Consider the following 25691-nt stretch of genomic DNA (forward strand, 5'->3'; position numbering starts at 1 on the left):
GGTTTCACCGTGTTAGCCAGGATGGTCTCGATCTCCTGACCTCGTGATCCGCCCGTCTCGGCCTCCCAAAGTGCTGGGATTACAGGCTTGAGCCACCGCGCCCGGCCAATTTTTTCATATATTGTATGTTCCTGTGTAAAACTGAACCATAAACTGCATTGCAAAGCACATTATCTTCTGGTTTTTTTTTTTTTGCTTGGCAATCAGAATTGAAATTTGTTTGTGATGACAATAAATTAAGGATATTTTCACAAAGTGAGAAATAAACATATATACCAATTTTTTTTGGATGGAGTTTCTCTCGTCACTCAGGCTGGAGTGCGGTGGCGTGATCTCAGCTCACCACAACCTTGGCCTCCCGGTTCAAGGGATTCTCCCGTCTCAGTCTCCCGAGTAGCTGGGATTACAGGCACCCGCCACCATGCCTGGCTAATTTTTGTATTTTTTAGCAGAGACGGCGTTTTACCATGTTGGCCAGGCTGGTCTCGAACTCCTAAACTCAGGTGATCTGCCCGCCTCAGCCTCCCAAAGTGCTGGGGTTACAGGCAGGAGCTACCGTGCCTGGCCATAAGCTCAACTTTAGATGCATACGATATCCAAAGGGGAACGGACACCCACTCCACGCGGTCCCAGTGGACCCCTGAATGGAGCTCTGTGCTGGAGGCTGGTTGTCGTCCCTCCCCCAGCTGCCCTGCCACATTTGCCAAAGGGTTTAGGGAGAACAACCTAGAGGGCTTGCTCATCCAGTGGCCTAAAGCTCTGCATTCTAAATACACACCATCCCAGGAACTCACACCTCTGCTTTCTCTCCTTCCTTCCTTCCTTCCTCCTTTCCTTCCTCCCTCTCTCCCTCTCTCTCTCTTCCTTCCTTCTTTCCTTCCTCCCTCTCTCTCTCTTCCTTCCTTCCTTCCTTCTTTCTTTCCTTCCTCCCTCTCTCCCTCTCTCTCCCTTCCTTCCTTCCTTCTTTTCTTTCTCTTTTTCTTTCTTCCTTCTTTCTTTCCTTCTTTCTTTCTCTCTTCCTTCCTTCCTTCTCTCTTTTCTTTCCTTCCTCCCTCCCTCCCTTCCTCCCTCCCTCTCTCCTTTCCTTCCCCTCCCTCCCTCCCTCCCTTTCTCTTTCTTTCCTTCCTTCCTTCCTTCCTTTCTTTCTTTCTCTTTCTTTCTTTCTTTTCTTTTTTTTTCTCTCTTTCTTTCTTTCCTTCCTTTCTCAATCTCTCTTTCTTTTTTTCTTCTCTGAGAAGGGGTCTTGCTCTGTTGCTGAGGCTAGAGTACAGTGGTGTGATCCCAGCTCACTGAAGCCTTGATCTCCTGGGCCCAAGCGATTCTCCTGCCCCAGCCTCCCAAGTAACTGGGACCACAGGTACACGCCACCATGCCCAACTAATTTTTTATGTTTTATCTTTTGTAGAGATAGAGTCTCACTATGTTGTCCAGGTTGGTCTTGATCTCCTGGCCTCTGGTGATCCTCCTGCCTCAGCCTCCCACAGTGCTGGGATTACAGGCGTGAGCCTCCACACCTGGCCTGTGCTCTGAGACTGACTCTTGCTGGGACCCTTGGCACGACCTGTGCAGAGGGTGAGCCCGGCCTGTGCAGAGGGTGGGTGCGTGGGACCCTGCTCGGGGGTGGGTGGACTGAATCCAGGTGTCCTGGGCTGTAAAGTCAAGAAGCAGACAGCAGACCTGGGGTGGCTGGAGACTTCGCGGGGACCCTGGGGTTGCTGAGGCTGGAGCATCCTGAGAAGCCCACACGTGCCTGGCCTGTCTCTGCCGAGCAGACAGCGAGGCCACTTGGGCAGCGGGACAGACTGGCTTTCCCCTCCAGCGGAGACCTGCCAGAGCAAACCCAGCTCCTTTTTTAGGCCTGTGATGCCACGGCTACTCTTGGAGGTGTTTTCCAGCTGCACAGGAAGCCGTGACAGCGAGACCCAGAGAGGCTGGCGGTGGCTCTGGATTCCACGCATAGCTCTCATAGTTGGGAAAGTGCCACTCCCGGCTCGATAAACCGACCGGGAGCCGCCGCTGCCAGGGCCATCTTCTCACCAGCAGGGAAAGAGCGTGCAGCCGGTGGAGGCTTCTGAGAGCTGGCCGGGTGGCCTGCGTAAAAGGACAGGAATGTCAAGAATGCACCCGGCCTGGCAGAGACAGGGACTTTACCCAGCAGCGGCCGCAGGGCCTGGCGGCCAGAGAGGTTAGGGAGCCGTAGCTACTGAGGGTTCCTCCACCGGCAGGGAATTTCCTGCATTCCCCAGACCCTGTTAAAAGAGGCTGATCAGATTGGGTGCGGTGGCTCATGCTTATAATCCCAGCACTCTGGGAGACCCAGTCAGGAGAATTGCTTGAGGCCAGGAGTTCAAGGCCAGCCTGGGCAACTCAGTGAGACCCTGTCTCTAAAATAAAAAATTAAAAATAAAAGTTCTTGGGGAAGCGAGGCAGAATTTCAGGAGAACATAATGAGGGTGGAGTGAGCTGGGATGGAACCACTGCACTCCAGCCTGGGCAATACAGCAAGACCCTGTCTCTAAGTAAAAAAAAAAAAAAAATTAAGGCCACGCACAGAGGCTCACGCCTGTAATCCCAGCAGTTTGGGAGGCTGAGGTGGGTGGATCACGAGGTCAGGAGTTCGAGACCAGCCTGACCAAATGGTGAAACCCTGTCTCTACTAAAAATGCAATTAAAAAAAAAATTAGCCTGGCATGGTGGTGGGCACCTGTAATCCCAGCTAGCTACTCAGGAGGCTGAGGCAGGAGAATCACTAGAACCTGGAAGGTGGAGGTTGCAGTGAGCCGAGATCACACCACTGTACTCCAGCCTGGGGGACAAAGTGAGACTCTGTCTCAAGAAAATAAAAATAAAAATAAAGTAAGAGAGGCTGATCAGGGCTGAGGACTGAGCTGGGAAGAAATGGTGCTTCTGTACCCAGTGCTGCTGGGCCTCCTGTCTCGGGCTGGCTGCAGGGCGGCCCTTCCAAAGAGCTCCCTGTGGCAGGTGCACAGCTGAGCCTCGGCTAGGCTCACGGCAGGCAGCTCTGTGTGTTCCTTTTTTTTTTTTTGAGATGGAGTCTTGCTCTGTCACCCAGGCTGCAGTGCAATGGCGCGACCTCAGCTCACTGCTCCACCTCCTGGGTTCAAGTGATTCTCCCGCCTCAGCCTCCTGAGTAGCTGTGATTTCAGGCGCCCACCACCACACCCGGCTAATTTCTGCATTTTTTAGTAGAGATGGGGTTTCACCATGTTCCCAGGCTGGTCTTGAACTCCTGGCCTCAAGCAATCCACCCACCACGGCCTCCCAAAGCGCTGGGATTACAGGTGTGAGTCATCGCGCCCGGCCTTGGGTTTTTTTTTTTTTTTTTTTTTTGAGATGGAGTCTGGCTCTGTCGCCCAGGCCGGAGTGCAGTGGCCGGATCTCAGCTCACTGCAAGCTCCGCCTCCCGGGTTTACGCCATTCTCTTGCCTCAGCCTCCCGAGTAGCTGGGACTACAGGCGCCCGCCACCTCGCCTGGCTAGTTTTTTTTTGTATTTTTTAGTAGAGACGGGGTTTCACCGTGTTCGCCAGGGTGGTCTCGATCTCCTGACCTCGTGATCCGCCCGTCTCGGCCTCCCAAAGTGCTGGGATTACAGGCGTGAGCCACCGCGCCCAGCCGGGTTTTTTGATTTGTACACTGAATGTCAATCACTGACAGCCAGCAAGGAAAGGGGGACCTCGTCCTACGACTGCAAGGAAGTGAATTCTGGAAGAACCTGAATGAGCTGGGGACGACAACTGGAAGCTTCGCGTCAGACAGCAGGTAGCTCACATTTCAGTTTTCAGCCTGGGAGACCCTGGGCAGAGGACCCTATCGCACCATGACCTCCAGAACCGCAAGCTCAGGCATGGGTGTTGCTTTAAGCCACCACGTGTGGGGTAGTTTGTTATGCAGTGTAAGGAGCTGACACGCAAGGCCAGGATGGGACTGGTTGGGGTCTCCAGGCTGGAGGGCCCCTGGGTGAGCAGGCATGGGTCCCACAGCCTGGGACAGCTTCAGCTCTTATTCACCCTTCGCTGCCGCTGGGTGTTAGATGCTGGACAGAGCAAGCTGCACACATCGCCTCTGCTGTTTTCCTTTTTTGTTGTGTGTTTTTTAGTTTGTTTTTGAGACAGAGTCTTGCTCTGTCATCCAGGCTGGAGTGCAGTGGCACGATCTCGGCTCACTGCAACCTCCGCCTCCTGGGTTCAAGTGACTCTCCTGCCTCAGCCTCCTGAGTAGCTGGGATTACAGGCATCCATCACCATGCCATGTTAATTTTTCATTTTTATTTTTTTGTAGACAGGGTTTCCCCATGTTGGCCAGGCTGCTCTTGAACTCCTGACCTCAAGTGATCTGCCCGCCTTGGCCGTCCAAAGTGCTGGGATTCCAGGTATGAGACGCTGTGCCTGGCCTCCTTTTTTTTTGTTGTTTTTTTTTTTTGAGACGGAGTCTCGCTCTGTCACCGAGGCTGGAGTGCAGTGGCCAGATCTCAGCTCACTGCAAGCTCCGCCTCCTGGGTTTACGGCATTCTCCTGCCTCAGCCTCCCGAGTAGCTGGAACAACAGGCGCCCACCACCTCGCCCGGCTAGTTTTTGTATTTTTTTTAGTAGAGACGGGGTTTCACCATGTTAGCCAGGATGGTCTCGATCTCCTGACCTCGTGATCCACCGGTCTCGGCCTCCCAAAGTGCTGGGATTACAGGCTTGAGCCACCGCGCCCGGCCTTTTTTTTTTTTTTTTTTAGACAGGGTCTTATTTTGTCACCCAGGCTGGAGTGCAGCGGTGCAATCACAGCTCACTGCAGCCTCGACCTCCTGGCCTCCAGAGATCCTCCCACCTCAGCCTCCTGAGTAGCTGGGACTACAGGTGTGCACCACCATGCCTGGCTAATTTTTAATACTTTTTTCTTTTGGAGCTGGGGCCTCACTCTATTGCTCAGACTGATTTCAAACTCCTGGGCTCAAGTGATCCCTCTGCCTCGGCCTCCCAAAGTGCTAGGATCCCGGGCGTGAATCCGGGCACAAGCTCCCGGCCTGCAGTTTCACAGCCTTGAGATGAGGGTGCAGCATTCAAATCCTGCAGAGTGCCAGGCGCGGCGGTGGCTCACTCCTGCAATCCCAGCACGGTGAGAGGCCGAGGCAAGAGGGTCACGAGGTCAGGAGTTCAAGACCAGCCTGGACAACATGGTGAAACCCCATCTCTACTAAAAATACAAAAATTAGCCCGGCACAGTGGTGGCTCACCCCTGCGATCCCAGCACGGTGGGAGGCCGAGGCAGGAGGATCACGAGGTCAGGAGTTCAAGACCAGCCTGGCCAACATGGTGAAACCCCATCTCTACTAAAAATACAAAAATTAGCCCGGCGTGGTGGCGTGTGCCTGTAATCCCAGCTACTTGGGAGGCTGAGGCAGGAGAATCACTTGAACCCGGGAGGTGGAGGTTGCAGTGAGCGGAGATTGTGCCACTGCACTCTAGCCTGAGGGACAGAGCAAGACTCCGTCTCAAAAAAAAAAAAAGTGCTGGGCGCGGTGGTTCACGCTTGGAATCCTAGCACTTTGGGAGGCCAAGGCGGGTGGACCACGAGGTCAGGAGATCGAGACCATCCTGGCTAACATGGTGAACCCTCCCACCCCCGTCTCTATCAAAAAATACAAAACATTAGCCAGGCGTGGTGGCGGGCACCTGTAGTCCCAACCACTAGGGAGGCTGAGGCAGGAGAATGGCGTGAACCCGGGAGGCGGAGCTTGCAGTGAGCCGAGATCGTGCCACTGCACTCCAGCCTGGGCGACAGAGCGAAACTCCGTCTCAAAAAACAAAAAAAACCAAAAAAAACACAAAAACCCGTGCAGAGGGTGACTTCTCTATGAGCTGAGCAAGCCGTCCCCCCACCGCTGCTTCCTGTAAACCGGCTCCTAAGCCGGGCGTGCGTTTGCTCTCCTGACGGCACAGGAAGTCAGGCTCAGAGAATTCCAGCTCGGAGCAGCCTCTGGCGGCTGCCAGGCAGTTCCACAATGAGGAGCCTGCGCTTTTCCAGTCTGCTCATCAAAGCAGACCCAGCCTTGTGCGGCGCGGCGTGCGTGCCGTGCTGGGGTGAGTCAGGCCCCCGGGAAGGTGGCCTTGAAGGCGGGAGGGGCGGCCGGCCTGCAGCAGCAACGTGAGAACAGAAGCAGCCTTCATCTGGCTTTAAAACTTCCAGAACCAGTAGCTTTACAGCTCACAGAGCTCCTGGACTCTTTCCTCCTGGGGGCCTGGCAATCCCCCCTTCACCCCTCCAAACCTCTGCCTGCCACGAAAAAGGGAAGAAAAATAAACCCCAAGCAACAAAAACAGCAGCCAGATTTGGCGGGAGGGGAAACAATGCTTGGAGTGGAAACGTCAGCCCTTCGCCGTGGAGGGATGACTGCTTCTGAGAACACAGTGTTCAGAGACAAAAGAGACAGGGTGTTATGTTTAGAGAGGAAACGATCCAAACCCAAACAAAACAGAACAGTAGTTTGGGAGAGAAGAGAAGGCTCCGAGGCACTGCGAGGAACAAGTTGCCCTCGTACCGTGGCTGGGGCAGCTGGGTTTGCAGAGAGCTGTGTCCCCGGGCACCTGCGTTAATGTGCACATCTGCACACCTGCTGTGGGCATGAGGGCCTCAGCCATGCCCACCCCCGGGAGCCATGCGGACCTCCGTGCATGTCACAGAAGCCCCTGAGGACAGTGTACGGTGGCGGGATCTCGGCTCACTGCAACCTCCACCTCCTGGGTTCAAGCAATTCTCCTGCCTCAGCCTCCCGAGTACCTGGGGTTACAGACGCCCCCCTGCCCCCACCATGTCCAGCTAAGTTTTGTATTTTTGGTAGAGATGGGTTTTCATCATGTTGGCCAGGCTGGTCTCAAACTCCTGACCTCAGGTGATCTGCCCGCCTCCGCCTCCCAAAGCGCTGGGATTTTAGGCACAAGCCATCATGCTGGGCCAACAGTGGCTCTTAATGGGGAACGGGGGTTGATTCAGCCTCGCCAGGAAACCCTGGGCAATGCCTGGGACATCTGTGGTTGTCGGGGTTGAGGAAGCGCCTGGCATGGAGTGGGTGGAGGCTAGGGACGCTGCTCAGCAACCGTAAGTGCCCAGGACAGCCCCACCCCAGAGAAGGATCTGACCCCACTGTCCACAGTGCTGAGGGAGGAGACCCTGAGTTAATTATTTAGGGAAAATGGGGTTCAATCCCCACCCACACCAGAATAAGCTCCCACTGGGGCAGACAGTGTGAACCAGGGGGACCTCCAGCTCCTGGGATTCACCTCCTCTCTCCCTCCCCACTCAGTGTGGATTTCCTTGTGTGCAGCCTCCTGGGACCTCAGCAAGGCAGAGGATCATGGGATGCAGAGTCTCTTGAGGGTCCATGGAATCCTCTATCTCTGGGGGTTTCACCCAGAGGTAATTCTGCCCCCCAGGGGCCCCTGGGCGATGTCTGGGGACATCTGTGGTTGTCATAACTGGGGGGTGCTCCTGGCCTGGAGTGGGTGGAGGCCTGGGACACTGCTCAGCACCCTGCACTGCCCAGGACAGCCCCACCTCGGAGAACGATCTTGCCCCCATGTCTACAGGCCTAGGGGACCCTGGTTTAGACTCTGCAGAAAGGTGCACACATAGGCCAGGCGCGGTGGCTCATGTCTGTATTCCCAGCACTTTGGGAGACCGAAGTGGGTGGATCATTTGATGTCAGGGGTTCAAGACCAACCTGGTCAACATAGTGAAACCCCGTCTCTAATAAAAAAATTCTAAATTAGCTGGGCATGGTAGCGCATGCCTGTAATCCCAGCTGCTCAGGAGGCTGAGGCAAGAGAATCGCCTGAACCTGGGAGGCGAGGTTGCAATGAGCCAAGATTGCACCACTATATTCCAGCCTAAGCAACAAGAGTGAACCTGTCTTTAAAAAAAAAAAAAAAAAAAAGGCCAGGTGCAGTGACTCATGCCTGTAATTTTGGGAGGCCGAGGCAGGCGGATCGATCACCTGAGGTCAGGAGTTCGAGACCAGCCTGGCCAACATGGTGAAACTCCCTCTCTACTAAAAATACAAAAAAATTAGCCAGGAGTGGTGGTGGGCACCTGTAATGCCAGCTACTCGGGAGTCTGAGGCAGGAGAATGGCTTGAATGCAGGAGGTGGAGGTTGTGGTGAGCCAAAATTGCGCCACTGCACTCCTGCCTGGGCAACGGAGCCAGACTCTGCCTCAAAAACAGAACAAAACAAAACAAAACAAAACAAACAAACGAAAAAGAAAGGTGCACACAGCTTCGAGAGCGGACACAGGCCATCAGGGTGAGAAGGCACAGGGCGAGGGTCAGGCGTTGATATGTGCCCTGGCAGCTGGGATGCAGACCCCCCCCATGCCCTGCCATGCTCTCACCAGGACGCCAAAGAGGCAGATCCACGCAGAGCCCCGGGAGCCCGACTGACATGGAAACTTTAATACAAGAGACAGGTCTGACACTGGCTACAACTGCCGCCCCCTCCACAGAACCCCAGGTCCCCATCAGCACCCAGGGTCTACATGCAGAGACCCTGCACCCAGGATGGGCCCTTCCCCACACCTGCAGCCCCTCCAGGGCCAGGTCACCCCAGCAGGGCCTGGGAGGGCAGCTGTGTGTGGGGCCTTCGTGCCAGCTCTGACCGTTAGTGGCTCTGTGACCTCAAGGCAGGGCCGTGGGGCCCAGGGCTGCAGTGGGGGGGGCCTCTGCCACACGGACGGGAGGGCCGCACCCTGGCTGGAAAACAGCGCCTTGTGACTGTCCCTGTCAGTGCAGGCCCTTTGCTCCCAGTCTAAATCGGTCCCCGGGGCAGCTATATTTAGAAGGGGCTAAAGAGAAGGAATGAATGAGGTGCCCACGAGAAAGTGAAAAATAGACCAGCGGGGCAGGTCCCGCCGCTGCCTTCGGCCGGAGCTTGGAGCCTAAGAATGAGCCGGCTTGTTCAGACAAAGAGGCCGCGATGACAGAGGGTGACGTGCCGCCACTGTGGGTTTGGTCTCCGCGGTGACGGGAGCGGGAGAAAAGAAAAGCTGCTCTCTGTCCACCCGGTGGTGGGGTCGGCGGGGGTGGGGGATGACCACGGTCATGTGAGAGTTTGCAAGCCCGGGAACTGGGGCCGGGCCAGGACACTGAACCCCGTGGCTCCTGTCACTCCAGTTCTGGGCTTCCTGGCTGAGGAAATGCTGTCACCCTGGCCCCACGCCAGGGCAAGGGGCAGCGCCGGCCTCGTGACAGTGGTGCTCGGGAGCTGAAGGGCAGGAGGGTTGGGAAGAGTCCACAGGGCAGTACCAGGCCTTCCCACCTCGGCACAGGTGGGTCTTTCTCCACCCAGGTCCCCCAGCAGACTCCTACACATCCCGCAAAGCCCCACCGATGTCATCCCCTCTGAGAAGCCCCTGATCGCAACCATCCATGCACAGTCAGGCTGCACTAAAACCCCTTCTCGGCACACTGGCAGCTCCCTGGACATTCATTGTGTAATTCATGTGACATTGTGGCTGCTGCACATGACATGTTTCTCATCTCACAGCACAGAGCTCAGAGTCCAACATGGGCCTCACGGGGTTAAAATCAAGGCACGGGCAGGGCTGGTCCCTCCTGGAGGTGCCAGGGCAGAATCCCTTTCCCGCCTTTCCTCTAGAGGCTCTGGTATCCCTTGGCTCGGGCACCTTCCTCTCCCTTCACGAGACACAGCACAGCCTCTTCCAGTCTCCCTCTGACTCTCAGCCTCCTGCCTCCTCTCATGAGGATCCTGTGAGGTCACTGCGCCCTCCGGGTCATCCAGGGTGGTGCTCTGGCGACTGGGGGGGAGGTTCTTCACTCAATCCCATCTGCAGAGTCCCTGTCACCCAGGCTGGAGTGCAGTGGCCCGATCTCGGCTCCCTGCCACCTCCGCCTCGTGGGTTCAAGCGATTCTTCTGCCTCAGCCTCCCGAGTAGCTGGAATTTCAGACTACTGAAATGGAGACACAGCCACAGCTTCCAGGGATTAGGACATAGATGTCTTTGAGGCCTTTGTGCTGCCGACCCCAGGCACATCCCAGACGCTGGGTACCAAAGATGCCACTTGGATGGAAGGGGCTGGAGGCCGTGGTGCAGCAAGTTCACGGTGGGTGTTACTTCCTGGAACTCACTCTGTTCCCAGGGCCCATCTCCTTCCCAGGACAGAGGCTCCCAGGCCCAGGCAGCCCTCGGACATGGAGTGCCTGCCCCACTTCCATCCGTAGCAGGTGCTGCTCCTGCGCATGCGTGCACATGGCCTGGTGCGCCCACCCCTCTGGGCTCTGCAGCAGGGGCTGGTCCGTCCGGGCACACGCATGGCCAAGGACGGACCTCGAGTCTGTGGTTCTCTGCTGTGGCCCGTGGGCTCCAGGTCACGTCATCAGAATGGCTAGAGGTCACCAGCATCATGTGTGTGACATCTCCAGGGCCACCCCACTCCAGCTCTGGCGTTGTTAGAAAGTCCCAGAAGACCACAGACTCAGGGAGGTTCTCCCTGAGGGCTAAGAATCATTAGGGATGTTTTCATGTTAACAATGGAAAAAATTGGCCGGGCGCGGTGGCTCAAGCCTGTAATCCCAGCACTTTGGGAGGCCGAGACGGGCGGATCACGAGGTCAGGAGATCCAGACCATCCTGGCTAACACAGTGAAACCCCGTCTCTACTAAAAAAATACAAAAAACTAGCTGGGCGAGGTGGCGGCGCCTGTAGTCCCAGCTACTCAGGAGGCTGAGGCAGGAGAATGGCGTAAATCTGGGAGGCGGAGCTTGCAGTGAGCCGAGATCTGGCCACTGCACTCCAGCCTGGGTGACAGAGCGAGACTCCGTCTCAACAAAACAAACAAACAAACAAACAAACAAAAACCCAGGTACGGTGGCTCATGCCTGTAATCCCAGCACTTTGGGAGGCCAAGGCGGGCAGATTGCCTGAGCTCAGGAGTTTGAGACCAGCATAGGCAACACGGTGAAACCTGGTCTCTACTAAAATACAAAAGAAATTCGCTGGGCGTGGTGGCGGGCACCTGTAGTCCCAGCTACTCGGGAGGCTGAGGCAGGAGAATTGCTTGAACCCAGGAGGCGGAGGTGGCAGTGAGCCGAGATCGCGCCACCGCACTCCAGCCTGGGCGACAGAGCAAGACTCTGCCTCAAAAAACAAAACAAAACAAACAAACAAACAAAGACAACACCATCTCAAGAATAATCTGACCCTAATGTCAGTGACGCTAAGACCCAGAAACCCTGGTGGAAGGGATGTTCCAGCCAGGAGTGGCCTTTCTTGTGAAATGTGCGTGTTGTTTGCGTCCCGACAGGTTCAAGTGAGGAAGCTGGGCAGGCTGAGGCCACCAGAGGGTTTCCTGGGTTCCTGTTCCTGCCACACACCTTGAATCCTCAATGCCAAGGCAGTTCCAAACCCGAGGGACCCCCGGGGGGACACTAGGTCTGGACACGAAGGTTTGGCAGCAAACTGTCAGGACCGCTGGAGAGAACCCTGGCTCCTGCGCTGACCCAACTGTGGCTCAATGCTCGAAGCTCAAACACAGCAAAGGGCAAGTCGGCAAGTTTCAGTCCAGGATGTACATTTCGGCAAAAATGGCAGCCAGGTGGGGGGGCAGAGATGGAGGAGAACCTGGAGGGAGGGCTTCAACAGGGCTGCATTGGCCGGGCGCGGTGGCTCAAGCCTGTAATCCCAGCACTTTGGGAGGCGAAGACGGGCGGATCACGAGGTCAGGAGATCGAGACCATCCTGGCTAATACGGTGAAACCCCGTCTCTACTAAAAAATACAAAAAAAAACTAGCCGGGCAAGGTGGCGGGCGCCTGTAGTCTCAGCCACTCGGGAGGCTGAGGCAGGAGAATGGCGTAAACCCGGGAGGCGGAGCTTGCAGTGAGCTGAGATCCGGCCACTGCACTCCAGCCTGGGCGACAGAGCGAGACTCCATCTCAAACAAAAACAAAAACAAACAATAAAACAGGGCTGTACTTTTTGTTTTTCGTTTTGTTTTGTTTTGTTTTGGAGATGGTCTCACTCTGTCGCCCAGGCTGGAGTGCAGTGGTGCAATCTTGGCTCACTGCAACCTCCGCCTCCTGGGTTCAATCGATTCTCCTGCCTCAGCCTCCCGAGAAGCTGGGATTACAGGCACCCGCCACCACACCTGGCTAATTTTTGTATTTTTAGTAGAGACGGGGTTTCACTATCTTGGCCAGGCTGGTCTTGAAATCCTGACCTCGTGATCTGCCTGCTTCAGCCTCCCAAAGTGCTGGGATGACAGGCTTGAGCCACCACACCCAGCCGGGGCTGCGTTTTCATCTGGAGGTTCGCACAGGGCATTGTGAGCCTAAGCATGGGAATTTCAGTCTCTCCTCCAGAACCTTCCGGAGAGGCACCACTGCAGCTACCACGGCTGCAGCTACCAGGCACCAGGCACCAGCTGACCAGGAGGGAAGAACCACAGGGCTGCTGTATCCAGGGTCAGCCAGCAGACCCGGGGTGAGGGTGGGGGTGACAGGGACGCCAGCACACTTGCTGTGCACAAAGTGCCTTGTGACAGTGAGTTCGTCTTGGCCTCTGTCCCAAGATGAGGTTTTGATGACACGCATGGAATTTCTAACAATGAGATGGAGTGTGTGGTTTTGCTCACGCTTACATCCCCTTTTCTTGTCTATCCAAATTCCATTACGCCTTTTCTTGCTGATGCAGAAGCACAGCCAAGTCCTGGGCTGCCCCAGGAAGTGCCGAGACCTCTCGCAGCTCTCAGTGGAAAGGGGAAATGTGGCTGCCTTGGGGCTGGGGTGCCCTGACTCTCAGAATCCTTGTGGGATGGGGGAAGAGGGCTTGGGTCGAGACCGGCTCACAGGAAGTGGGTAGAACGCAGGAGAAGGAGCTGCTGGGAGGCACCGTCTCATCCAGCCCCCGTGGCGACCCTCCTTGCTGGCTTTTTTTGAGACGGAGTCTTGCTCTGTTGCCCAGGCTGGAGCGCTGTGGCACGATCTCAGCTCACTGCAACCTCTGCCTCCTGGGTTCAACTGACTCTCCTGTCTCAGCCTCCCGAGTAGCTGGGATTACAGGTGATCGCCACCACACCTGGCTAATTTTTTTATTTTTTGGTAGAGTCGCGGTTTCACCATGTTGTCCAGGCTGGCCTTGAACTCCTGACCTCAAGTCATCTCTGCCCACCTCAGCCTCTCAAAGTGCTGGGATTACAGGCAGGAGCCACTGCGCCCGACCACCTCTGTTCACCTCCTCACCAAGCCCCAACTTCTGTGACTATCCCCCAGGGAGAATGACCATGGCCCTGCTGGGTTCTGAGGGGCCTGTGCCGATGAGCAGGTGGCCCGCACAGCCTGAGGGACCACCAGCTGCTCTGTGGCCAGAGTCTCATACCTCCAATCCCGCTCTGCCTCTGACCAGCCCCTGGGCATTGCCGCATCTTTTGGTTGCCAAGCCTCAGTTTCCCCACCTATAAAATGGGGACAATGAGCCCTGCTCCCCAGGGATCCTAGGAGAACTGAAGGAATTGCAGCAGTGGACCTGGCCTGCAGGGGGCACGGGAGAGGTGTCTGCTGAGTCACTGAGTAGGGGAGCTGAGGACTGGGGAGGCGTCAGTGGTGGGGATGGCTGGGCTGCTGGGAACAGGGCCAGGGGACTTAGCCAGGGCCCGACGAGAGCTGCCTGATGTCATTGCTAGAGCTTCTTGTCATCCCTCCAAGCAGATGCTGCAGCACAGGGACCTAATCCTCACGGCACGTGGCCACGTGGCTGGCAGCTTGAGCCTGCAGCCTGGAGACACCTGAGCCCTGCCCAGGCAGCTCCGTGCCACCTGCCATCCAGCCGCGCTGCCGTTGGCCAGCACGTGCGTGTCCCAGAGGACTGGGCTCAGGATGGGCTCCAGGGACCTCACACTGGCCGTCTGACCTCCTAGGTCTGGTCTCCCGGTCAGAACACAGGAGGGAGGGCAGGCACTTCTCCGTGGAGAATATATTCATAGAGAGGGACATAAAAGGATCCAGACAAGACACCGCGGGCACGTGCGACCCCTCGACCATCAGCCACGTTTTAAATCATCACTGTCTTCGTCATCATCCTGAGTGTCAGGAGTGTGGGGGCCGAGACTAGGGTGAGGCCATGAGGCACTCACTTTGGGGGCAAAATCTAGGCAATGCCAAAAAGCTCTGCCATGCTGGTAAATCATATTTTCATGCCATCTTTTATTATTTATATAAAAATATATTTACAAATATATATTTATTATAAAAACATATAAATACATATAAACAAATATATATTTATAAATATATATAAACAACATGTCTATTTATAAATAAAATATATATTTAAATTATATATATATATATTTTTTGAGACAGAGTCTCGCTCTGGCCCCCCAGGCTGGAGTGCAATGGCACGATCTCGGGTCACTGCAACCTCTGCCTCCCGGGTTCAAGTGATTCTCCAGTGATTCTCCAGCCTCAGTCTCCCGTGTAGCTGGGATTACAGGCATGTGCCACCACCCCCGGCTAACTTTTTTTATTTTTAGTAGAGACGGGGTTTTGCCATGTTGGCCAGTCTGGTCTCGAACTCCTGACCTCAGACGATCCTCCCATCTTGACCTCCCAAAGGGCTGGGATTACAGGTGTGAGCCACCCCACCTGCTGCTGCTTCTGTATTCACAGCTGCTCCCCATCGCTTGCATTCCCGCCTGAGCTCCGCCTCCTGTCACATCAGCGGCAGCATCAGATTCTCACAGAAGTGTGAGCCCTACTGTGAACTGTGCATGGGAGGGATCTCAGCTTCGCGCTCCTTATGAGAATCTAATGCCTAATGGTCTCGACTGGCCAACACGATGAAACCCCGTCTCTACTAAAAAATACAAAAAATTAGCCGGAAATCGCTTGAACCCAGGAGGTGGAGGTTGCAGTGAGCTAAGATCATGCAGCTGCACTCCAAAGTGGGCAACAGAGACAGACTCTGTCTCAAAATAAATAAACAAAAATAATCTAATGCCTGACGATCTGTCACTGTCTCCCATCACCTCTAGATGGGACCATTTAGTTTTTGTTTGTTTGTTAGTTATTGAGACAGAGTCTCGCTCTGTTGCCCCCGGCTGGAGTGCAATGGCACGATCTCGGCTCACTGCAACCTCCGCCTCCCGAGTTCAAGCAATTCTCCTGCCTCAGCCTCCCAAGTAACTGGGACTCCAGGTGTCCACCACCACGCCTGGCTAATTTTTGTATTTTTAGTAGAGACGGGGTTTCATATTGTTGGCCAGGCTTGTCTCGAACTCCTGACCTCAAGTGATCCGCCTGCCTCAGCCTCCCAAAGTGCTGGGATTACAGGCGTGAGCCACCGCGCCCAGCCCAGGGACCATCTAGTTGTAGGAAACAAACTCCAGGCTCCCACTGATCCCGCATTATGGTGAGTTGTGGAATTATTTTATTATATATTACAATATAATAATAACAGAAATAAAGTGCACAATAAAAGTAACGCGTTTGAATCGCTCCCAAACCATCCCCCCGGCTCCCCCACCATCCGTGGAGAAACTGTTTTCCACGAATCCACTCCCTGGTGCCAAAAAGGTGGAGGACTGCTGCCTTAAGGAACCAGAAAAGGCAGAACAAAGGCAGCCCCAAACCAGCAGGAGGAAGGAAATTGTAAAGATCAGAGCAGCGATAAACAAGACAGAGATGAGAAAAACTGGTGAGTCGACGAAACCAAAAGTTGCTTCTTTGAAAAGAGCTACAAGATTGACAAACCTCTAGCGAGGCTGACCAAAAGCAAAACCAAAAAAAAAAAAAAAAAAAAAGGAAATAAGATGCAAATAACTACGCGCAGAAACGAAACGAAAGGGGGACACATGACTACCAACCTTATGGAAATAAAAAGCATTATCAGAGAATACCGTAGTATTATCAACCAGTGTGTGACACCCAATTAGGTTATCTACGTGAAACGGACAAATTCCTAGAAAAACACGAATGAAACAGATCAGCTGTGGTTTCAGGTTCCACTCACATCTCTTAGATACTGGCTTAGATGCCAGCATGGTGTTGAGCATATATGGTGTTGAGCATGGTGTTGAACTATATATATATTTTTATATATATAGTATATATATTACATATGCGTATTATATATGTGTGTGTATATATATTTTTCTTTTCTTTATTTTAGAGACCTGGTCTCACTCTGTTGCCCAGTGTGGAGTCCAAGGGTGCAATCACAATGACAGCTCACAGCAGCCTCCATCTCCTGGGCTCAAGTGATCCTTCTGCCTCAGCCTCCCAAAATCCTAGGATTATAGGCATGTGCCACCACACAGGGTATGTATATATACGTATATACGTATACACACACACATATATACACACAAGTGTGTATATATACATGTATATATGTATATATACGTATATGCACGTACATATACATATATACATATACGTATATGTATATAAACGTATATACGTATATATATATATATATATATATATTTTTTTTTTTTTTTTTTTTTTTGAGACGGAGTCTCGCTCTGTCGCCCAGGCTGGATTGCAGTGGCCGGATCTCGGCTCACTGCAAGCTCCGCCTCCCGGGTTCACGCCATTCTCCTGCCTCAGCCTCCGGAGTAGTTGGGACTACAGGTGCCCGCCACCACGCCCGGCTAGTTTTTTGTATCTTTTAGTAGAGACGGGGTTTCATCATGTTAGCCAGGATGGTCTCGATCTCCTGACCTCGTGATCCGCCCGTCTCGGCCTCCCAAAGTGCTGGGATTACAGGCTTGAGCCACCGCGCCCGGCCTATATATATATTTTAAGAGACCGGGTCTCACTCTGTCACCTAGGCTGGAGTGCAGTGGTGTGACCATAGCTCACTGCAACCTTGAACTCCTGGGTTCAAGCAATCCTCTTGCCTCAGCCTCCTGAGTAGCTGGGACTACAGGTGCACGCCACTGTGTATACATATATATGTGTGCATGTGTGTATAAAATATATATTATATATAATATATATTTTATAAATGTTATTAAATGTTATATATGTTATAAAATATGTTAAATATAATATATATTTTATAAATGTCATAAAATGTTATATATATACTGTTATAAAATATGTATGTTATATATATATATATTTTTTGAGACAGTCTCGCTCTATCGCCCAAGCTAGTGTACAGCGGCGTGATCTCGGCTCACTGCAACCTCCATGTGCTGGGTTCAAGCGATTTTCCTGCCTCAGCCTCCAGAGTAGCTGGGATTACAGGCACCCGCCACCATGTCCACCCAAAATTTGTATTTTTGGTAGAGACGGGGTTTCGCCATGTTGGCCAGGCTGGTCTCTAATGCCCAACCTCAGGTGACCCGCCTGCCTTGGCCTCCCAAAGTGCTGGGATTACAGGCGTGAGCCACTGCCCCCGGCCATTTTTATATTTTTGTATCTATATCCTTGTTTAATCTTTGCAACCTTCCTGCAAAACGGAGAACGTCATCTCCTCCGCAGACAGTTGACCGGAACCCACCCAAACGGGGCAGAGCTGGTAAAAGGGGATCTGGGATTTGAACTCAGGTTTCCTGGCTCTGAGCCCAGAGCCCTTTTATGGGATGACTCAACCTCCCAGTGTGTCAGGCACACATAAAAGACTAGAGCTTGTTTGTTCCTTTTTCTAAAAAACAAGAGATTCCAAGCTCATGAAGTAAGAGAAAATGCCACATACCTTTTTTAGTTTCCTCAGGAATCACGGCTTGCTGTACACCCTGTTTAAAAAAGGATAGAGAAAGAGAAAAGCATGGTTACATATTTTTCACTTACAAGGAACTCACAGAGCTACCTCCAGCTTTTATCGGAGAACGACGTTGCTGTCCCCAAAAATGAGGCATGGGGATTCGAAACGGCCGTGCCCTCCGGAGAAAACGGGGGCAGAATCGGCTTTATTGTTTACCACCAATCCGCACGGAAAAGACCTGTAGGTTTCTGTTGCAGGACAACAGGGCAGATTATCTTTCTAGAAACTTGTGTTATTCCATTTCAAAACAAGGGAGCCCCAACCCCACACTCAACGTCCAGTCCATCAGACACAGCAGTGCAAGAAAAACAAAATATCCAGGCACGGAGCCTTCCCATGGCATCCTTTGGTGTTTTTCCATCTCTGATTTCTACTTTGATGTAAGCCACGTGCCGGGCAAAGGGAGAGGTGGAAAGTGGAAACTGGGGACAAACCAATTAACCCCGAATGGAGGAAGTGACAGGTATACAGGGGGCAGGAAGGCCGGGGGTCTCATGTGAGCCGCCCAGGGCCAGGAGGTCAATAGGAAGGGAAGGACGGCTCCATGTCCCCGTGATTGGTCTCCAGAGTTGGGCAGGAGGCGGGAGGACTGGGGCCTTTGGAGCTGCGGTTTTCCATGGAACAGAATCCTCTGCTCCAAGCCGGACCCTGGATATAGCCGGGTCCTGCATCCGTCTCTGATGCAGAGTGCACGGATCGTGACAGGGCCACAGGGACCACCTTCCGTGGTCTTTGCTGACTCCCACTAAGGCCTGGAGGGAGAGGCAGGCAGCGATCTGCCTCCTTCAGCTTCACAGCAGCCTCCTATTTTGTGGACAAGGAGGCCCGAGGCAGGCAGAGGCCTCTGCCTTGCTGAGCGTCTACACCAGCCGAGGTCATGGGGCCGGGACTTGTGCACAGTGAGCCCAGATGCCCGGTTCTGTGTCTCCCGGTTAGACCACCACTGCTCTGCTGCTGAGCCGCTGGTCCCACTTGGAGAAGCCAGGAGCTGCGGCACTGACAGCGCTAGGGGAGGCTCCGTCCGGCGCAGCGAGGCTCACTCTGCAGTGGCCTTGCCCGGCGAGGTCAGCAGATGCCCCCTGCACCGGGCCCAACCCAGGCCCAACCTCCTGAGCTGCCCGAGGCCGGGCTGGGCCGGGTTGACGTGGCCGAGGCTGTTTCCCTCCTGCTCTGAAGGGCCCCTGTGGTCTGCGAAGCAGGCCCAGCCCCTCTTCCTTCAGAAATATTTGCTGTTTCCACCCACCAATGGGTTTTTTTCCACCGACACAAAGAAGAGCCACACGGCTGCTGTCCTGGGCTGGAGTCGGGCGACGCACACACGACACTTTCTCAGCAGCCCTGCGCCCCGGGGCTGCATCCCAGGCCAAGGAAGCTGAGGTCGGCGGGAAGCCTCCCCACCTTCAGCCCAGCCGGGGAGGCCGAATCCTGCCTTTTCCGGAGGCTCCCGGGTCTCAGCTGCAGGAAGGCGGTGGCTGGGGTCACCTTCTACTAAGCCAGGGTCTCTCCCCACACCCAGCATTACGGACACCAGTGCCGGATTGTTCTCTGGGGCGGGACCATCCTGGGCTCTGCAGGGTGCTGAGCAGCGCCCCTGGCCTCCACCTGCTCCATGCCAGGAGCACCCACAGATGTGTTGGCCACAAATGTCCCCAGACACAGCCCAGGGTCCCCTGGGGGGCAGAATCACTCCATGTGAGATCCCTGACCTCTTAGTGACCTACAGACATCCAGGGGACTGCCTCCCCTCCCACCTCTACACACACACACACGCACACATGCACGCACACACACGCATACTCACACACATGCACACACACAGACACACCCACACACATGCATACACGCACACTCACACACACACACACACAGACACGCACGTGTACACAAGACACATGCACACCCATTTGCATGCACACACACGCAAACACATCATACACTCACACTCACACACACACAGACATGCACACATGCACACTCACACATACACACACATGCACGTGCACACACGTGCACTGTACACATGCACACATGCACAGACACACACACACACGCACACAGACACGCACGTGTACACACAAGACACACATGCATACACATTTGCATGCACACACAGACACGTGCACACACAGACACATACAAACGTGCACACATTCACACACACATGCACGCAGGAGCAAGAGCCTCCACCCAGTCCTGCATCTAAAGCAAGGTCCTGCTAGTAAACACGCACCAACTCAAGAAACGAGGGGCTGCAGGAATTTTCCTCCCTCCCGCCCAAAGGCGCCTGCACTCACAGAAGACTCAGAGGCTCCACCCGGCCGGGTCAGCGAATGCAGCAGCAGCACAGTTCCAGGACCGTGATAGAGAAAGACGGGAAATTAGACTTCTGACCCGTCACAAACTCTGAGTAAGTGTGACGTGCCCAGGCCAGCCCGGTGTGACCTCAGCTCCTGATCCATAAAATCAGGACAGTGACCGAGGATGCTGGGGCCACCTCACCTGCAGCCCCGGGTCAGCCTCAGAACCCACAGGACTTTGACCCCGTCCCAGGCCATGGCCCTTGACCAGGGAACCACAGCTCCTCATTCTGATGGGTGACTCGGTGCATTTCTCTCTCAGGCTCACTTTTTTTTTCTTTAAGATGGAGTCTTGCTCTGTCACCCAGGCTGGAGTGCAGTCGAGCGATCTCAGCTCACTGCAACCTCTGCCTCCCGGATTCAAGCGATTCTCCTGCCTCAGCCTCCCAAGTAGTTGGGACTACAGGCACGGGCCACCACGCCTGGGTAATTTTTTGTATTTTTAGTAGAGACGGGGTTTCACTGTGTTAGCCAGGATGGTCTTGATCTCCTGACCTTGTGATCCGCCCACCTTGGCCTCCGAAAGAGCCGGGATTACAGGCATGAGCCACTGCACCCGGCCTTTCAGGGTTACTTTTAGGTGGCTGGAAATACCGTTTTTCATCAGCACACTGTATTATTTTCATTATCCTTGCCACTGATCTGATGGGCACTGTGTCCTTTTTTTTTCTGAGATAGGGTCTGTTACCCAGGCTGGAGTGCAATGGCATGATCACAGCTCACTGCAGCCTCAACCTCCTGGGCTCAAGTGATCCTCCCTCCTCAGCCTCCTGAGTAGCTAAGACTATAGGCCCATGCCACCACACCCAGCTAATTTTTATTCTTGTAGAGACAGGGTTTTGCCATGTTGCCCAGGCCGGTCTCAAATTCCTGGGCTCAAGCGATCCTCCCACCTTGGCCTCCTAAAGTGCTGGGATGACAGGTATGTGCCACTGCACCTGGCCAGCAAAAAAGGTTTTAAAGGTAGATGATCAAACCGTGTATAGAACCTCAATTTTTAAAAATAAGAGTGTGTATGTAGAAGTCTGGGGAAAGGATAAAGCACTGGGATTGTGGATGATTTTCCTATCCTTATATGATTCTCAGATTCTGCAAAATGAAGTTATGTAACTTTCTCTTCCTTCCTTTCTCTCTCTCTCTTTCTCTTTTCTTTTCTTTTCTTTCTTTCTCTCTCTTTCTTTCTTTCTTTCTCTCTCTTTCTTTCTTTCTTTCTTTCTTTCTTTCTTTCTTCTTTCTCTCTTTCTTTCCTTTTTATTTTATTTTTTTGAGACAGGTGTCATTCTGTCATCCAGGCTGGAGTGCGGTGGCGCGATCTCAGTTCACTGCAACCTCTGCCTTCTGGGCTCAAGCAATTCTTCTGCCTCAGTCTCCCAAGTAGCTGGGATTACAGGCAGCCAACCACCACGCTTGGCTATTTTTTGTATTTTTAGTAGAGACAGGGTTTCTCCATGTTGGTCAGGCTGGTCTCGATCTCTTGATCCTCGAGATCCACCCACCTCGGCCTCCCAAAGTGCTGGGATTATAGGCATGAGCCACCGCGCCCGACTAATTTTTGTATTTTTTGTAGAGACAAGGTCTCGCTATGTGGCCTGCCCAGGCTGGTCTTGAACTTCTGGGCTCAAGGGATTCCCCTGCCTCAGCCTCCTAAAGCATTGGGATTCCAGGTGTGAGCCCCTACGCCCAGCCTGTGTGTTTCCTTTCAAAGACGCCTTCTTTTTTTTTTTTTCTTTTTTGAGATGGAGTCTCACTCTGTCGCCAGGCTGGAGTGCAGTGTAGTGGCATGATCTCAGCTCACTGCAACTTCCGCCTCCCGGGTTCAAGCTATTCTCCTGCCTCAGCCTCCTGAGTAGCTGGGATTACAGGTATGTACCACCATGCCTGGCTAATTTAGTATTTTTAGTAGAGACTGGGTTTCACCATGTTGGCCAGGCTGGTCTCGAACTCCCGACCTCAGGTGATCTGCCCGCCTTGGCCTGCCCGCCTCATGACAGGTGTGAGCCACTGCGCCCAGCTGATTTTTGTATTTTTAGTAGAGATGGGGTTTCACTATGTTGGCCAGACTGGTCTCGATCTCTTGACCTTGTGATCCGCCTGCCTCGGCCTCCCAAAGTGCTGGGATGACAGGCGTGAGCCACTGTGCCCGGCTGATTTTTGTATTTTTAGTAGAGACAGGGTTTCGCCATGTTGACCAGGCTGGTCTTGAACTCCTGACCTCCGATGATCCACCTACCTCAGCCTCCCGAAGTGCTGGGATGACAGGCGTGAGCCACGCGCCCGGCCCAAAGGCGCCTTCCTGAATGCCTGTCAACGACACGAGTGTTGAACGGGGCAGCTGCTCTCTCACTCCTGCCTGAGCTAAACTTCTCTCACCTACTGGTTTCTGCACGAGGCCCCGAGGGAGACGAGAAGGGGCCTCAGCACAATGCCTGGGACCACTGCAAACAGCAAAATCACCAAAAAGCAGAAAAACGCAAACCCCGAGGCTCTCACTTGACAGTAATGAGGACGCCGTCCACCTGGGAGGGGAAATGGGAGGGCGGAGCGTGGCCTCCGCTCAGGGAACGCACGCCCACAACTAATTTCTGTCTCTCTGCGCGTGTCCCAGGATGAGAGGGAAAAGTGCCCCAGGCACTGATTTGGGGTTCACAAATACACACCACCAAGCCAGCGAATTTGCAAATACGGACTCCATGAACGATGAGGGGGGTTACAGTACAAACCCAGCCTGTCCCTTGCACCTCCTCAGTGTGCTCAGGGCCTGGCCTGGCCAGGCACCCACCACGAGGCCTGTCTGGTGGCAGGAAGGAGGGGACCGCCTTGGACCCCCACATCACCCCATCCCACAGGTCTGTCTCCCACCGGCCCCCAGGGTTGACTCTCAGGAGAGGAGGTCCGACCTGCCTTAGGGGGCCCACGCAGGACCCCCGTACCTCCACATCTTATTTCTGTGTCCCACCCAGCCCTTCCCTTGAGGCAGTGATTCTCACCTGGGAGTAGCCCTGCCCCCAGGGGACCCTGGGTGGTGGCTGGGGACATTGTGGTTGTCCTGACTTGGGGGTGCTCCTGGCATGGGGCAACGCTGCGTTGCCCAGGACGGCACTACTCCAGAGAAGGATCCAGCCCTGATGTCCACAGGGCCCAGGGGAGACCCTGAATTCATTATTTGGGAAAAGGCTGGGCGCGGTGGCTCACACCTGTCATCCCAGCACTTTGGGAGGCCGAGGTGGGTGGATCACTTGATGTCAGGAGTTTGAGACCAGCCTGGCCAACATGAGGAGACCCCGTCTCTACTAAAAATACAAAAATTAGCCAGGTGTGGTGGTGCATGCCTGTAATCCCAGGTACTCAGGAGGCTGAGGCAGGAGAACTGCCTGAACCTGGGAGGCGGAGGTTGCAGTGAGCCAAGATCGCACCACTGTACTCCAGCCTGGGTGACAGAGGGAGACTGTCTCAAAAAAAAAAAAAATTATTTGGGAAAACAATTGAGTGCAATTTCTGTTCACAGTAGGCACCAGAAAAAGCTCCCGATGGGGCAGTCGGTGTAAACCAGGGGGACCCCCAGCTCCTGCGATTCACCTCCTCTCTCCCTCCCCACTCAGGGTGTGGATTTCATGTGTGCAGCCTCCTGGGACCTCAGCAGGGCAGAGGATCATGGGACGCAGAGTCTCTTGGGGGTCTGTGGAATCCCATAACCCAGGGGGGCTCAACCAGGATGACTCTGCTCCCAGAGGACATTGGGCAATGTCTGGGGACAGCTGTGGTTGTCATGACGGGGGGTGCCCCTGGCATGGAGTGGGTGGAGGCCAGGGACGCTGTCAGCACCCTGCAGTGCCCAGGTCGGTCCCACCCCAGGCCCCAATATCCACGGTGCCCTGGGGAGACCCTGGTTAGGTCCTGTCACAGTTGTGGTTCCATCAGCACCGCTGCCCTTCTGTGCCCAGGAAGGGCCCTGCCCTCCCCCGTCCCTTTCTCTCTGCACCCCAGCCTGGGTCCTTGACCTTCCCGGCTCTCAGCACTCTTGGACACACGATCCCCACAAGAGCCTGTCTCAGGAGGATACAAATGACACTGGTTGGCCGGGTGCGGTGGCTCATGCTTGTAATCCCAGCACTTCGGGAGGCCGAGGCGGGTGGATCCCCTGAGGTCAGGAGTTTAAGACCAGTCTGGCCAACATGGTGAAACCCCGTCTCTACTAAAAATATATATATTAAAAAAAAAAATCAGCCAGGCATGGCAGCGGGTGCCTGTGATCCCAGCTACTCAGGAGGCCGAGGCAGGAGAATCGCCTGAACCCGGGGGGCAGAGGTTGCAGTGATCCGAGATTGCACCAATGTACTCCAGCCTGGGCGACAAAGGCGAAACTCTGTTTAAAAAAAAAGAAAAGACGCTGGCTTCTTTCTCTCCTTTGCACTCTGAAAAGCGCCTCACAGCAAAGTGCCCAGCAGAGGCAGCTGCCCCGGGTCGACCCGAGAAACAGGAAGCCCTGTTTCTGAGCTTCGCTGGCTCTTCTGGGAGACCGGCGGGTAATCCCCTTCCTCCGACATTTCTCTGAGAAGTTTCTCTGCGTTCTGCTTCTCAGAAAGAAACCGGGGTCGGGGGCAGGCATCCGTGCCCTCCACCCACTCAGGGGTTTGCAGTAACACCCTTGGGATTTGCAGGTTCACACAGAGCCGGAGCCCTGAGTCACCGCAGCCCGGGAGCTGCCAGGGTCCCCACCTGCTCAGCCCCAGGAACACATATCTACAGTGGGTTCCTTTTTTTCTTTTCTTTCTTTCTTTTTTTTTGTTTTCTTGAGACGGAGTCTGGTTCTGTCACCCAGGCTGGATTGCAGTGGCGCCATCTCGGCTCACTGCAACCTCTGCCTCCCGGGTTCAAGCGATTCTCCTGCCTCAGCCTCCCAAAGTGCTGGGATTACAGGTGTAAGCCACCTCGCCCTGCCCCTTTTCCTTTTCTTTTAAATGACTAACACTCATGATTTCTGTTCAGCTGAAAGTTACACTCTCTTTCAATACCTACAACAGGGTTTTTCCCCCTGGGCACTGTGGACAGTGGGGCCAGATCCTTCTCTGGGGTGGGGTCGTCCTGGGCACTGCAGGGTGCTGAGCAGCGTCCCTGACCTCCACGCACTCCATGCCAGGAGCAGATGCCCCCAGACATGACCAGAGTGTACCCTGGTGGCGGGGGCAGAATCGCTCCCAGGCTACACTAGAATCTTAGGGGATTCCACAGACCCCCAAGAGACTCTGCGTCTCACGATCCTCTGCCCTGCTGAGTTCCCAGGAGGCTGCACACACTGAAATCCACACCCTGAGTGGGGAGAGAGAGAGGAGGTGAGTCCCAGGAGCTGGGGTCCCTCTGGTTTTCACCATTGGCCCCATTGGGAGTTTATTCTGGTGTCCAGTGTGAGCAAGAGACAGATTCAATATTTTTCTTTCTTTCTTTTTTTTTTTGAGACAGAGTCTCTGTCGTCCAGGCTGGATCTCGGCTCACTGCAAGCTCCGCCTCCCGGGTTCGCGCCATTCTCCTGCCTCAGCCTCCCAAGCA

General features: G+C 54.2%; 1 protein-coding gene and 1 pseudogene across 1 annotated transcript in view; one reads left to right on the plus strand and one right to left on the minus strand.

The window, feature by feature from the left end:
- LOC112612806 overlaps positions 1–10410 on the plus strand; it is a 13426-nt pseudogene extending 3016 nt beyond the window's left edge.
- The window catches only part of GNG7 (G protein subunit gamma 7), a 160552-nt gene that overhangs the window by 25540 nt on the left and 109321 nt on the right, over positions 1–25691 (minus strand). Inside the window, exon 3 of the mRNA XM_025368935.1 lies at positions 17722–17761. The gene's annotated coding sequence lies outside the window, so the exon portion shown is untranslated. The remainder of the gene's footprint in view (positions 1–17721; positions 17762–25691) is intronic.

Source organism: Theropithecus gelada, chromosome 19, assembly GCF_003255815.1.
Source record: "Theropithecus gelada isolate Dixy chromosome 19, Tgel_1.0, whole genome shotgun sequence".
Lineage (NCBI taxonomy): Eukaryota > Metazoa > Chordata > Mammalia > Primates > Cercopithecidae > Theropithecus > Theropithecus gelada.